This window comes from Eretmochelys imbricata, chromosome 8, assembly GCF_965152235.1.
Source record: "Eretmochelys imbricata isolate rEreImb1 chromosome 8, rEreImb1.hap1, whole genome shotgun sequence".
Classification (NCBI taxonomy): Eukaryota; Metazoa; Chordata; order Testudines; family Cheloniidae; genus Eretmochelys; species Eretmochelys imbricata.
Genome location: NC_135579.1, coordinates 16,269,197 through 16,284,680, shown reverse-complemented (window position 1 = coordinate 16,284,680; position 15,484 = coordinate 16,269,197).

The window sequence follows — 15,484 nt, the reverse complement described above, 5'->3', positions numbered from 1 at the left end:
AGCTGTGCATTGGGTTCTTCCGTCCTAAGTGCAGGACCCTGCACTTATCCTTATTGAACCTCATCAGATTTCTTTTGGCCCAATCCTCCAATTTGTCTAGGTCCCTCTGTATCCTATCCCTGCCCTCCAGCGTATCTACCACTCCTCCCAGTTTAGTATCATCCGCAAATTTGCTGAGAGTGCAATCCACACCATCCTCCAGATCATTTATGAAGATATTGAACAAAACCGGCCCCAGGACCGACCCCTGGGGCACTCCACTTGACACCGGCTGCCAACTAGACATGGAGCCATTGATCACTACCCGTTGAGCCCGACAATCTAGCCAACTTTCTACCCACCTTATAGTGCATTCATCCAGCCCATACTTCTTTAACTTGTTGACAAGAATACTGTGGGAGACCGTGTCAAAAGCTTTGCTAAAGTCAAGAAACAATACATCCACTGCTTTCTCTTCATCCACAGAACCAGTAATCTCATCATAGAAGGCGATTAGATTAGTCAGGCATGACCTTCCCTTGGTGAATCCATGCTGACTGTTCCTGATCACTTTCCTCTCATGTAAGTGCTTCAGGATTGATTCTTTGAGGACCTGCTCCATGATTTTTCCGGGGACTGAGGTGAGGCTGACTGGCCTGTAGTTCCCAGGATCCTCCTTCTTCCCTTTTTTAAAGATTGGCACCACATTAGCCTTTTTCCAATCATCCGGGACTTCCTCCGTTCACCACGAGTTTTCAAAGATAATGGCCAAGCTCTGCAATCACAGCTGCTAATTCCTTTAGCACTCTCTGATGCAACTCGTCCGGCCCCATGGACTTGTGCACGTCCAGCTTTTCTAAATAGTCCCTAACCACCTCTTTCTCCACAGAGGGCTAGCCATCTATTCCCCATGTTGTGATGCCCAGCGCAGCAGTCTGGGAGCCGACCTTGTTCGTGAAGACAGAGGCAAAAAAAGCATTGAGTACATTAGCTTTTTCCACATCCTCTGTCACTAGGTTGCCTCCCTCATTCATTAAGGGGCCCACACTTTCCTTGGCTTTCTTCTTGTTGCCAACATACCTGAAGAAACCCTTCTTGTTACTCTTGACATCTCTCGCTAGCTGCAGCTCTAGGTGCGATTTGGCCCTCCTGATTTCATTCCTACATGCCCGAGCAATATTTTTATACTCTTCCCTGGTCATATGTCCAACCTTCCACTTCTTGTAAGCTTCTTTTTTATGTTTAAGATCCGCTAGGATTTCACCGTTAAGCCAAGCTGGTTGCCTGCCATATTTACTATTCTTTTGACACATCGGGATGGTTTGTCCCTGTAACCCCAACAGGGATTCCTTGAAATACAGCCAGCTCTCCTGGACTCCTTTCCCCTTCATGTTAGTCCCCCAGGGGATCCTACCCATCCGTTCCCTGAGGGAGTCGAAGTCTGCTTTCCTGAAGTCCAGGGTCCGTACCCTGCTGCTTACCTTTCTTTCCTGTGTCAAGATCCTGAACTCAACCAACTCATGGTCACTGCCTCCCAGATTCCCATCCACTTTTGCTTCCCCCACTAATTCTTCCCGGTTTGTGAGCAGCAGGTCAAGAAAAACTCCCTCCTAGTTGGCTCCTCTAGCACTTGCACCAGGAAATTGTCCCCTACGCTTTCCAAAAACTTCCTGGATTGTCTATGCACCGCTGTATTGCTCTCCCAGCAGATATCAGGAAAATTGAAGTCACCCATGAGAACCAGGGCGTGCGATCTAGTAGCTTCTGCGAGCTGCCGGAAGAAAGCCTCATCCACCTCATCCCCCTGTTCCGGTGGTCTATAGCAGACTCCCACCACTACATCACTCTTGTTGCTCACACTTCTAAACTTAATCCAGAGACACTCAGATTTTTCTGCAGTTTCGTACCGGAGCTCTGAGCAGTCATACTGCTCCCTTACATACAGTGCTACTCCCCCACCTTTTCTGCCCTGCCTGTCTTTCCTGAACAGTTTATAACCATCCATGACAGTACTCCAGTCATGTGAGTTATCCCACCAAGTCTCTGTTATTCCAATCACGTCATAATTCCTTGACATCACCAGGACCTCCAGTTCTCCCTGCTTGTTTCCAAGGTTTTGTGCATTCGTATATAAGCACTTGAGATAACCTGCTGATCGCCCCTCATTCTCAGTATGAGGCAGGAGCCCTCCCGTCACAGACATTGCTGCCTGTGCTTCCTCCCGGTATCCCGCTTTCCCACTTACCTCAGGGCTTTGGTCTCCTTCCCCCAGTGAACCTAGTTTAAAGCCCTCCTCACTAGGTTAGCCAGCCTGCTCGCAAAGATGCTCTTCCCTCTCTTCGTAAGGTGGAGCCCGTCTCTGCCCAGCACTCCTCCTTCATGGAACACCATCCCATGATCAAAGAATCCAAAGCCTTCTCTCTGACACCACCTGCATCTGATGGTGTCAACATCTGCAACATCTGGTGCTTCAACACAACATAGCATCTGCACTGCAAAATATTATTAATAATACCTATAATTCAGAGGAAGTGGATGATCGCATCACTGTTGGGAACATAGGACTGTGAAATTTCTCCTACACAATGCAAATCAAAGCAGAAATCTCAGTTTAATGACATGAAGAACCACAGCTTTAGTATGTGCACTAAGATGGCCATGTTAGAATTTATTATGGGGAAAAAATAGAATAAACTTTCCCACCCTGCCCCAAAATCTTTTATATTTCCCCAAGAAAGCTCAACCCTGATGCAAGATTTGATTTTAAAGGAGAAGACCTAGGAGATCCTCATGATCATTTTGTAACCATTCTTAGAGCTGAGTTGATTAATATTCTTATATCTCAAAGGTCCTCTTCAGTGCCACACGGTAGAGTACTAAAGCCCAGGAACTTCCACATCTTCTCTGTAACCACTTCATCACACAGTGCCCTCAAATCCAAGGCTCATATTTTGCACATGCAGCATCCATGAGAAGTAACTAGTCAGAACTCTACTGAACCATTTTTCTTGGCTGCTTAGCGTTCTCTCTCTCTCCACAACCACCAAAACACATTTGAAAATTCCTTAGTATTTACTGAGGTAATGGAGGGAAGAATGTCCGAAAAGTTCAGGCCTGACAACATCAGGTCTCTGTCTTCTGAATCAGCAATGTTCCTGCACAGACTCCTTTTCTTCAAATAGGTTAGATTGTGCAATCCTGGTCCCTGGGGATGAGTAAGGGCTCCACAACCTGGCCCTCTGGGTCAATTGCTGATCAATTAGAAAAGACTGAGTGACAGCTACACAAAATGCTAATGAGATGAAAAATATGGGGTGATTGATAAGATGCAAATCTCCTATTGGAATGTCTATGAACTTCTAGGAATGATCAACTAGAATTGACACACACAATTAAAGCACTTGCTCAGACTTGCCAAACAATACAAATGCTAAATATTGAATTCCATGTTTCTGGTGCATTCTCAAGGCCTTTGATGTGAGAAATACATTCAGTTGTGAGGTTCAGGTTGTGTTGGTCTAATATTTCAACCCACTTGGGCTACTCTTGGAGACATTATTTTTCATTCCCCTCTGCAGGAGAACTGTTTCTTGCTCCAGGCAAACCCTCCAAAAGAAGAAAGCTGCCAAACAATCTGAATATTGTATAATAAAGTATAAATAAAGACGAATATTTCCTCTGTATCTATGTCTCATTAATGTTGAAATATGTAGCAATAATTAGCCACTAATTGCTGCACTTTTGAATTGCTGTACTAATTGCTGCACTCCTAAACTTCTGCACTTCCTGAGTCTGAAGGCTTCTTCCAAGTTTTGATAGCAACATTATTAATTTCCCTCTAATTCAAATGTAGTGACTTGTTCAGAAGAACGCCTTAGACATGACAGGAGATGGTGTCCATAAAAGCTTCAGAGGCACTGCCAGCTACACTGCTTTACAATGGAGACAAGAAACCAATGTTAATTAAGCTACTGTTTGTACCTATATGGATAATAAAAATCTTTGTCCATATCCAGTGATGAGCTGCCAAAATCTTAACGGGTTCCCTCCTCACCCCACGAGAGGATCGTTGCTCACCCCCACCTCCTGGGACTCCTGCCCCATCCAACCCCCCCACGTTCCTTGATGCCCCTGCTCCACCCACCCCATCCCCTGTCCCCTGACTGCCCCCAGAACCGGGCAGGAGGGTCTCGTGGGCCACCGTAGTGGGTGCCCACCCCTAAGAGCCAGAGGCACCTGCTGGGGGGCAAGTTGGGGAGTCCCAGCGGTGCTTTCTTGGGGCAGCTCCCAGGAAGCATCTGGCAGGTCCCTCTGGCTCCTAGGGGCGGGGGAGCATAGCTGGGGGGGAGCAGGGGGAGTGGCCGCTCCTCCACTGATCACATCAAAAGTGGCGCCTTAGGTGCCGACTCCCTGGGTGCTCCGGGGCTGGAGCACTCACGGGGAAAATTTGGTGGGTGCAGAGCCCCCACCGGCAGCTCCCCGCCCGGCCCCAGATCACCTCACCTCCGCCCCACCTCCTCCGCTGAACGCGCTGCCCCGCTCTGCTTCTCTGCCCCCTCCCCCGGCTTCCCGCAAATCAGCTGTTTGGCGGGAAACCGGGGAGGGCTGAGAAGCAGGCGGCAGCTTTCCGCTCAGGCCGAGGGAGGCGGAGGTGAGCTGGGGCGGGGAGCAGTTCCCCTGTGCGCCTCCCCCAACCCGGGTTACCTGCTGCGGCGCAGGCGGCCCTCCTCACGCCCCACCGCCCCCGCTTACCTCCGCCTCCCTTGGCCTGAGCGGGAAGCCACGGCCTGCTTCTCAGCTTGCCCCAGCTTCCCACGCAAACAGCTGATTCGCAGAAAGCCTGGTGGGGGGCAGAGAAGCAGGGCGGGGCGGCACTTTCAGGGGCGGGACGGGGAGCTGCCGGTGGGTGCTCTGCACCCATCAAATTTTCCCCTTGGGTGCTCCAGGGGAACCGGTTGTCCCTTGCGGAACAACCAGTTCTAACAGGGCTTCTAAATTTAACAACCGATTCTAGAAAACCGGTGCGAACCTGCTCCAGCTCACCACTGTGATCATATCCCAGAGGGGGCAACCCAACATGCAGTGTTGCCATTTAGACATTAAGAACAGGTTAACTCTTAAGGCAGCGGTTCCCAAAAAGCAACCTGAGGACCCCCATTTTGATTTAAAATTTTTCACGGACCCTCAAGGCCCCCGCTCAGCCCCAGGCCCCGCCCCCACTCCACCACTTCCCCTGCCCCTCCTCTTTCCACCTCCTCCCCACTCCTCCTGCTCCCTGCCAGCACCTCCTGCACGCCATGGAACAGCTGTTCTGCAGCATGCAGGCAGCACTGGGAAGGAAGGGGAGGAGTTGATCAGCGCGGCCAGACCCCAGGGGTCCACGGACCCAGTTTGAGAAACCCTGTCTTAAGACATTGACTAAAAGAGCCACGTGCAGTGCCCTGAAGAACTAGCCACATGGGATTCCAGAGCTATGGGGCACTAGCTCCTAGCTAGAAAATAAGTTACTTACTGGTCATTTAAATACAGATCCCATTGATCTTTTTAATTTACAAAATAGGAAAAAGCATGTCTATTGGCTACAGCGAACATCAACTTTACAGTAATTACTTCCCCTGATCCCACTGCTTCTGGAATGTTCTGTCTGATGTGGGGGAACCAAATGTAAGTCATGTCAAAGAGTCATTTCTCCTCCTGAATTGCTTCTAAAAGGCCCTCTGTGTCTCTTGCATACCAAAGTTTCATACTGATCCATCTGGTCTAGCATCCGGTCTCTGATGGTGGCCAGTTCCAGCCACTTTAAAGGAAGCTGCAAGAAACCCCACACTAGGCACTTACAGGATAATCTTCCCTTAGGGAAAGTTTGCTCCTGACCCCCCATTAGCCAGTGGTTGGCTTCTGTCTTGAAGCAAGAGGGTTAGATCCCCACATACTCTTGGGGTTTGAAGGGGTATTGTTTGTTTTTTTAATATTTACTATTAAAACTCTAGAGACTAACCAATTTATTTGAGCATAAGCTTTCGTGAGCTACAGCTCACTTCATTGGATGCATACTGTGGAAACTGCAGAAGACATTATATACACAGAGACCATGAAACAATACCTCCTCCCACCCCACTCTCCTGCTGGTAATAGCTTATCTAAAGTGATCACTCTCCTTACAATGTGTATGATAATCAAGTTGGGCCATTTCCAGCACAAACCCAGGTTTTCTCACCCTCTGCCCCCCCCACACAAACTCACTCTCCTGCTGGTAATAGCCCATCCAAAGTGACCACTCTCTGCAAGGTAGCCTATTTCCCCTTGTTTTTTCCTACCCCCCTCCGCCCCAGACGTTCTGGTTAAACTTGGATTTATGCTGGAAATGGCCCACCTAGATTATCATACACATTGTAAGGAGAGTGGTCAGTTTGGATGAGCTATTACCAGCAGGAGAGTGAGTTTGTGTGGTGGGGGGGGTGAGAAAACCTGGATTTGTGCTGGAAATGGCCCACCTTGATTATCATGCACATTGTAGGTAGCGTGGTCAGTTTGGATGAACTATTACCAGCAGGAGAGTGAGTTTGTGTGTGTGTGTTTTGGGGGGCGGGAGGGTGAGAAAACCTGGATTTGTGCTGGAAATGGCCCACCTTGATTATCATGCACATTGTAGTGAGAGTGGTCACTTTGGATAAGCTATTACCAGCAGGAGAGTGAGTTTGTGTGTGTGTGTTTTGGGGGGCAGGAGGGTGAGAAAACCTGGATTTGTGCTGGAAATGGCCCACCTTGATTATCATACACATTGTAAAGAGAGTGGTCACTTTGGATGGGCTATTACCAGCAGGAGAGTGAGTTTGTGGGGGGGGGGGGGGGGAGGGAGCAGAGGGTGAGAAAACCTGGATTTGTGCTGGAAATGGCCCAACTTGATTATCATACACATTGTAAGGAGAGTGATCACTTTAGATAAGCTATTACCAGCAGGAGAGTGGGGTGGGAGGAGGTATTGTTTCATGGTCTCTGTGTATATAATGTCTTCTGCAGTTTCCACAGTATGCATCCGATGAAGTGAGCTGTAGCTCACGAAAGTTTATGCTCAAATAAATTGGTTAGTCTCTAAGGTGCCACAAGTCCTCCTTTTCTTTTTGCGAATACAGACTAACACGGCTGTTACTCTGAAACCTATTAAAACTCTAGATATCTCCATCTGTAAAATGCAACTCATTGTAGTTGTCCATCGGCATACAGTTCCCATCTGTAAAATGGGAACAATAACACTCCCTTTCTCCCACTCTGTCTGCCTGGCCTATTTAGACAGTAAGCTCTTCAAGGCATGCTCTTTTATTATGTGTATGTACAGTGCCTAGCACAATGTGGCCCCAATTTGTGATGGAATACAAATGGCAATTTCCAGCTTCCATGCATAATCCCCAATGGCCCAACACATACAATTGCTTTATTGTTCAGGTCATCTTCTGTATTTTAATTCTGAGCACTTATAATCTACTCACTCCTGGCAATCTTTTCCAAAAAAATAAAAATGTTTTTTTTTTGTTTTTAACTAAATAAGAGAGAATAAAATAGAATATGATTGCTCAGTACCATCCTGCTAAGGGTAGACTTCACACCAGAGCCGGTAAAGGTACTTCAACCTCAGAGTTTATTCACTTGGGAACAAAGCCTATTCCAGTGCCACTGTTCTGTGACTGCTTAATAACACCTGGGATTTAAACAAATACCTGGTGGCAGCCAATTTCACAAAGGCCAAAATCTGTGCACTGTCCAATTAACACAGAAAATTTGTGGGAAATCCTGTATTCAAACCAATAGGCTGCAGGAAAAAAGGTCCCAGCTGTGTCTTATTTCTTTGGTAATGCACGCTGTTCTGGCAGTTAGTCCTTGGGAAACACTAGGATGTTAGTTATAGCAGCAGACACATGGATTGGAGCTGGGACAAGATGGGGTGATGTGGATAGTGAATGGCAGAAGCATCTTCACTAACAAGTGTCTTGTTAATTTTTCCCCTCACAGGGCTGGGTTGTCACTCAGCGAGAATATGAATGTATGTACGTACAGGTGATCAGGATTTCTACTTTAACAGGAAAGCTAGAAACTGTAATACTATACTTAGTTCTGCTGTCTTCCAACACCTCTTTAACCCCAAGGCATTCCTTTCTTTAGACATCTGAAGCCCAAAATTACCACCTCAGATTATGCTTGACACCAAACTTGGGGAAAATGTCAACACTTTGCCTGAAAAATAATCCTCAGTAATTGCTCCAGATGAATGAACAAGCAAGGATGACATTAGTAGCTGAAGTTACAAACAGTTCAAAGAGTTTTGTCCTCGGGGCAAGAGGCAATTACTGAGCCCCAGACTTGGGCTTTCTCTGCCTGATTTAAGGGAGGAACCCGTACATCTAAGAGAGGAGGGTGGGGGTTTATTCCACATCACTGGGGGGAGCGTTATTTCATATTATGCAGTCGTTCTCAGCTTCTCCCCACAAAATTCCTCTAAAATGGGGCACTATGAGGGGGGTGGGGCATGAAGCGGCATCTTGTATCATACCTGTTAGTAGTCCAACATGAAACCCAGCTCTGGTTACTGTCTGGGTGACAGTTAAAGATGCCCTGGTGTCCTGGTTGACGACCTCTCTCTCAGAACAGACCATGACATCCCAGACTGTATGCCTGCTGTAGGAGTTCATAATGATTGCTACATTTACCTATGCATGGGCCCCACTACCTAATTCATTACTATGTAAAAATGCCACAGAACACCTGGGGTACAGAAGGAACTAGCAAGGACCAGATTTCAGCCAAAATGTTTTTGATGACAAACTGTATACCAGTTCCCATCAATCTGTGTGATTTAAAACATCCAAGTTCCTAACTCTTTTGAAACACATTATGAAAACAGAAAGAAATCCAAGGCTAGAATATTGCCTGAGCATAAGGGGAAAACCAGGAACTGATTCCTAAGGAGATCTCTAGATCCTCAGCCAGCCTCAGAACTACCTGTGAAAGGTATCTGGGTTGTATAAGGAGACCTAATGTGTTTTGCAGGGTGTAATATTAGCCTTAGGGGCTATCTTATTTTTTTACATCCAACTTTCACAGTGATGAAGAACGACACCCCCGGCACCCCATTGATCACTAGGGTCAACTATTCACCACACTGACAATTCCTTTTTAAGGTTTCTTCCATGCAGCATAAGAGACATGGACCATGGAGATGCCCCCAGCCCCCCATACCAAGGCTTCAGTTTGCTCACATTCACATAGAGAGACACACACTTCCCAGGAAAGCATAAAGGGGCATTAACAGCTGTATTTTATCTCTGCTTCTGCTTCCCAGCAGTACCCCGGCCTCCCAAACCAGTTTATTTTCCCATTCATTGCCTGCTGCCCACCTGAAGCAGCACATAATGATTCCCAGAAGGCTTTGCTGCTCTCAGTTACAAACCGGGGATGCACTTGTACCTTCTGGAGCATATCAGAACCACTGCAGGCAGATAAGGAGCTCAGTGGGCACATACAGGAGAGGCCTGGACTGGAAGAGGCCTGGGGATATGAGGAAAGTTGATTTGGAAGCAGGGTGGGAGGGGACTAAAAGTAAAGTAGCAAACTATCCCCAGACCTGGCTCACTTTGATGAGCTGGTTGCAGAGGGTAATTTAGTCTCTTTGGACTCTCATTCACTATATTACCTGAGGAAGGTGCTGAGTGTTACTGGGAAAGTCTTTACTGTGGAAGAGTTTTGGGTGCTCTGGCTCACTCACGCGTTTCAGTCCTTAGTGTTTCCACTCTTATCCACTTCCTTGCGCTGTCCACTGCTCCCCAGCAGGGAATTTTACATATTTTCCGTGCATTGTGTTCAAGTGATTTAGCACAATTAGGAGCCTCTGCTTAGCACTACAGCTGATAGAGGGATTCAGGTAAGGATTGGAGGTATGGGGAGAAACTACTACAACTCAGCCCTTATTGAGACAAGTCTAATCCTCTCTATTTTCAGTGACACCAAATTCACCATACGGTCATAGTCAGAAAAGGGAAAAAGAACAGTCCAAAGATTCCAGGTGACAGGGTGCTCCACCCCTCACTGCTAGGATGGCACCTCCTCCTAGTCACTTTAGGGAATAGCTCATGAAGTCAACACCCCTTCCCACAGTTTCACACCGTCTCTCCATCTCTCTCGCTTCATGAGCTGCAGCCTCCTCTTTGTGACGTGGCTCTCCGGCCAGGTCACTATTCACATTTTCCCCTTGTGGGATACCAAAGTCTTCCCATTCACTGCTGCATAGCGCCCCTCCCTCAGTGGTTGGCAGGGGAACCCAGGCCCCCACTCCGTTCCAGGTTCTGGCTCAGGGACCCTCTAGCAAGCAGTCAAGGTCTGTTTCCTCCTGAACCTTACTGCCTTTCCTTGTGCCCCTGCCTTTCCCTCGGCACTCCCCCCTCTCTCTCTAGGTCTGCCAGTTTCATCACTCCCGCTGCCCAGGAAACAACTGCAGGCTACCTGCCTCTGCAGAGTGTAATCCCTCCTCCCGTCTCTCAGGGAGTGACTACAGCCTTCTAAGCAGTCCCCTCCTCCTTCCAATATCCTGTCTTTATAGTCCCATCCCAGCTCTTCCCCCATCAGCTGGGCTCCCTCACTCAGTCCAGGGATTACTTAACCACCTGATTCCCCTCTGCTGTGGCCTGTTGTGTTAATTAGCCCCCTTCTCAGTCTACATTAACCCTTTCGGGGCAAGTGTGGGATGAACACCCCATCACATTAAAGCTACATTCAGCAGAAGCTCCGTTAACTGGATCTAAAAATCTTACACAGAGAGATCTTAACATACAACAATTTCAAACAATGAGCCATCAGTCAAGATGACCATAGAACTGGCAGAGGGCTGTCAGTCTTATTAGCTCACTAGTCTGGTTGGCCCACGGTTCTTCTTTGGAGATTTAAAAATCCGCTGACAGTTCCTGTTAAACGTTTATCCTGCTCCTGGAAGAAAGGCCTGAAAAGTCATGCACACTACGGCACTGTAGGGGCTGAAACTATTTTTAAAAATAGTGTACTTTACACGACACAAACTTTTTGCAGTGCTGCCACTTTTTAGGAAAGAATGTAAATCTGGGTCTAATGACTCCCATGTGCTCCTCACCTAGAATGTGAACATGCCCATGAATGGTAAAATGCTGGTTAGGCTTTAGGACTCAGGACTACATTTCACCAGCAGGTGCATAACATGCTGATAATGAGAATCTGTTTAACTGTATAGGCCACTGGTCCCTCACGCAGAGATAAGCTTCCTTGAAAAAGTAATGTGCACCCTCTTGTAAAGGGTATATTCTCATCTAACTCTCCATGCTTAACCCCCTGTGGCCGCCTCCCTTTCCACCTTGTAGGTCTCAGAGTATACTGACACTGCAGTCATGGAGTGTGACCAAAGCTAGTGTTAACCTAGCTAGCAGGGTACCCATAGCAGTGAAGCCTAGCTGTACAAATATTTTCCCAGGGTCCAGACAGGCTTGTACCCCCTGTGCGGAAGTCTGTGTTGCTGGGGCTTCTATCAGTACCTGAACTAGCTAGATTAAAGTTAGCCTGCATATATCTACAAGCGCTGCAACCACTCCCCCCGCCACCATGACTGCAGTGTAGACAAACCATCAGTGCTTTGGCCCCTTATGCAGGAAGGATAAGGTTGGGTGAGGATAAGACAAGATTTTTTTACTCATATATGGTAGAGCCTTTAGATAATGAATCAAAGTATTGCCTTTATTAAACTCACTGTAACCTGGGCACTCTGAACTCTCTAAAGTGCAAGTAATCCCTACAGCAAAGGACCTCAGTTTTTAACAGCCAAAGGGTTGCAGGGAGCTCAGGCAATCCCCTGCCTTCAAGCTACAATATAAGGCAAAAAAGAGTGCTCACCCCATCCCAGCTCATGGGAACAGGTTTTCTCGGCTGATTTTTGCTATTCCTGCTTCAGGTCAGAACCCAGAATCTTTGAGAACAGCCTCAAGCACAGTATTTTAGCAGTTACAGTATCAGGCATTGTGGTCCCACAGTGAGGGCTCTGCATTGGAACATCAAGTGAGGTTTATTCCCAGCTCTGCCACTGGCTCACTCTATGACCTCAGGCAACTCACCCCTCTGCTGCTCAGTTTCCCTATCTGTGCAATGGGGAGAACAGTTCTTGCCTATGCTGGAGATCTATAGATGAGAAGCATCAAGTACAAATATGACTATTATTAGTTGGAAGCTGGAACAGACAAAAGAGCTTGGAAGAACAGTTCAGAGCCCTGAAAAAAGATGGGTTCCAGGAAGAGGGGAAAGTTTTAGGGAGAATCATATTTTTCCCTCTCTCTGGGAAGCATATAAGTAACAAGACGAAAGGCACATGTTGGGAGGAGAGCGAGGAAGAGTTTGCCTGTGGAGAGCAGATCAGCTAGAAGTGAGGCTCTGAACCTCCTTTATTTGACCATCTTTCATAAGTAGTTTGCAGCAAAATAACAATTTACTCTGAAGCCTTCCCCCCTCGGCAGGCTTAAGGGCCATGTAGCCCACCCTGAGCGCTAGCACTTGAAACCAATTCAAAGTGATTTCGGAAGTCACTCCTGCCTGAGGGGGCAGGGGCAGGAAGGGAGCTATTAAGTGCAGAGGGGGAGGGAGCAGGGGGATTGCTTCCTTTGGAATGAGAGCATTTGGAGGCAAGGCAGGAACGGGAGCAGGATGCTGCTGTCATAAAACAAGCTGACAAGTGTGTGTCAGGCGCACAGGGGATGGAAGTGACATAGCATGGGCTGTTCTCCCTGCCCCCACAGATCCAGTGAGCCAGAGGCAGAAACAGCCTTCTTTCCAATTATTCTTTTTTATTTTTACCCTGGGGCTGGAAAACGCCTGATTCTGCATATGGCAAAGGGGAATGAACATCTTCCACGACTTTTGCGAGAGCTTCCTGACAGCAAGGAGGGGAGGATTAAGATTATCCGGGGACTAGATCTATCACAAAAACTTTTCCACTTCCACCCCTTCTCTCCCACCCGCCTTGCCACCACCCAGCTGCCAAGTGGGAGTCAAGGGCCTCCCAGCTGTTGCTGATTCTAACTTTCCTGCTAGCCAGGCTGGACTAAGGGGCTGCAGAGGGCAGCAGGGATTGAGGGTGCATCTCCTCCTCCCCAGCCAGCAGTGTGCACCGGACCACTTGCCAGCCTAGTCTCTGCCCTGTGTCCATGGGGCCAGGCGCCCAAGGATTCTGCCTTAGCCTTCTCTTGACTTCAAGGGTCTGAGCAAGTCAGAATTGAAAAGGGATATCAGACTTCAAGGGCCAACTTTTCCAATCTTGACTCCTACATCGTGTCTGCTAGTCAAGCAACAAGAGCAGAGTCCCTGCAGAATGCACAGTCCTCTTCCTCCCCCCCGCAACTCCATGTCCCATGAGCTGCTTTTGCAAGCGAAATTTATCAGACAGTGTTTGAAAACATAGCCCCTTACTGTATATAGTTTGTAATACAACCTGACCCCCTGAGGCAGCTTGAATGCCATGTCAGTTAACACCTGAGGTGCCCTCCACCAGGGGATTGGATCCTGCCCTTCAGAGAGAAGCACAGCATAAACTAACCTGCTTTCTCTGTCTCTAGTCTCTGTAAGGAGCATACAGAGAAATGTGAGCATTCAGGATTTTGGTGGTTCCATACATTTACTGCCCAACCCTGTGGGCAGTGTGGAGGGTAATGCAGGCAGAGCATATAAGGGTAGCATCATACAGGGCTCCTCATCATGCTATCGCTGCGTAGTCGTTACACCATCTCTTCGGAGGCGGCAGCATTTGCTCCCTTCTCCCTATGGACAGTCAGCTCCTCTTAACTCATCTGAGCACAAAGACTGTGACTCTTGGTATCCCCGCAGATGATGCATGCAGTGAACAGAGTGACCTCCAAATTGTCCCCCACCCCACCCCCCCGTTTTGTGCTCTTGCATGAGTGCAGGGCATCAAATGAGCCCTACGGCTCAAATTCAGTGCTCCCCCCTGACCACGCTGCTGTTCTGTGCATTATTCAAACACAGAGCTCCCAAAACACTGTATTCTCCATTCGTTACATGCAACATCCACTAACACTAAGGTCATGTACTGCACATGTGAACTTTAGGAGGTGAACAGACGGCTCATAAGGCTGAGCAACTTGCCTTTCTAGATGCCACAGAGGAGTAGCTCAGTCACTTTTTCCACAGCGAGACAAGAGGTGCAATTCATCCTCACACAATTTAATTTACTTCAGTAGAGTGGCACTAGGGATAAATTTGGTCCAACTCATCTTCACCAGGGAAAATTTCATCATCAGGCTGAAGGACAAACAATCCAAATGGAAACCGATTACTTCCCTGTTACGGCTCTTTAGCCTGGCAGTGGTGAAGAAGACGCAGCTGAAGTAGGGTCTGCAGGATTTGCACATCTCCCTATTTCTGTTTTATATTCAGCTTTCAAGCAGGCAGTGGCAAAATGGGGGATGCCTTTGACATTCATAGAAGGTTAGGGTTGGAAGGGACCTCAGGAGGTCATCTAGTCCAACCCCCTGCCTGAAGCAGGACCAATCCCCAAATCCCTAAATGGCTCCCTCAAAGATTGAGCTTGCAACCTTGGGTTTAACAGGCCAATGCTCAAACCACTGAGCTATCCCTCCCCCTTCCTCCAACTAGTGTATTCCAATGTAAGGATACAGTGGTTGACCAAGCTAACTACTTGGAACTTTGTTCAGGCTGGGGTATGGCTTGTCAGACACCTGTTTTCTGTTTGTTGTACACACAATCCACCCCCCTCAAAAGTAGGTCATTATTATATACAAGTGGATTTTTTTCCCTGTCTGTAAAAGATCAATGTTAATAAGTAATCAGAAATCCAGAAGGGGGCAGTGCTGAGGCAGAGCTGCAGTCTGGGAGAAGCAGCTTATTTTTGGTATTGTGTTTACCTTTCTCAATAAGAAAGAGGCCTCTGGACTTAGCCCAGAAGAGGGTGCTACCTACCTCCAAGATGCAACAGCACAACCAAGTTTATACTGTAAGCTTTAACACCTGCATTGAGGTTGCTGGCTTCCTTCTCCACACCCTCTCTCTTTGTCAGAGTTTCAAAAGGAAACACTTCCCAGCCCCATGCAAACAGGAAATCCACGAGGCAAATCTGATCAAAGGAAGCCAAACAGCCAAACACACGCTCCAATCCGATTTGGATAGCAAGAAGCAGGCAAACTGGACTGGAAAGGGAAACTACATATCCGTGCACTCCGCTTTGCTGTAGCCCCATCAGTAAGCTCCAATGCCAGCAGGCAGAAACCAAAAGAGGAGGCCATGTGTTTGCATCCGAATTGCAAATGGAATAAGAAAGGGTGCTTGAAAGAAAACTGGAAATAGAGAATAAAATATGAAGGACTGTTTTAGCCATAAAGCCTTCACGAGAAGAGATCAATAGGGTGTATGGAGGAAGGGGCAATGGGGAAGGTGAGTATCACTTTGCACTGAAAGGGAGACAATAAGGAATAGT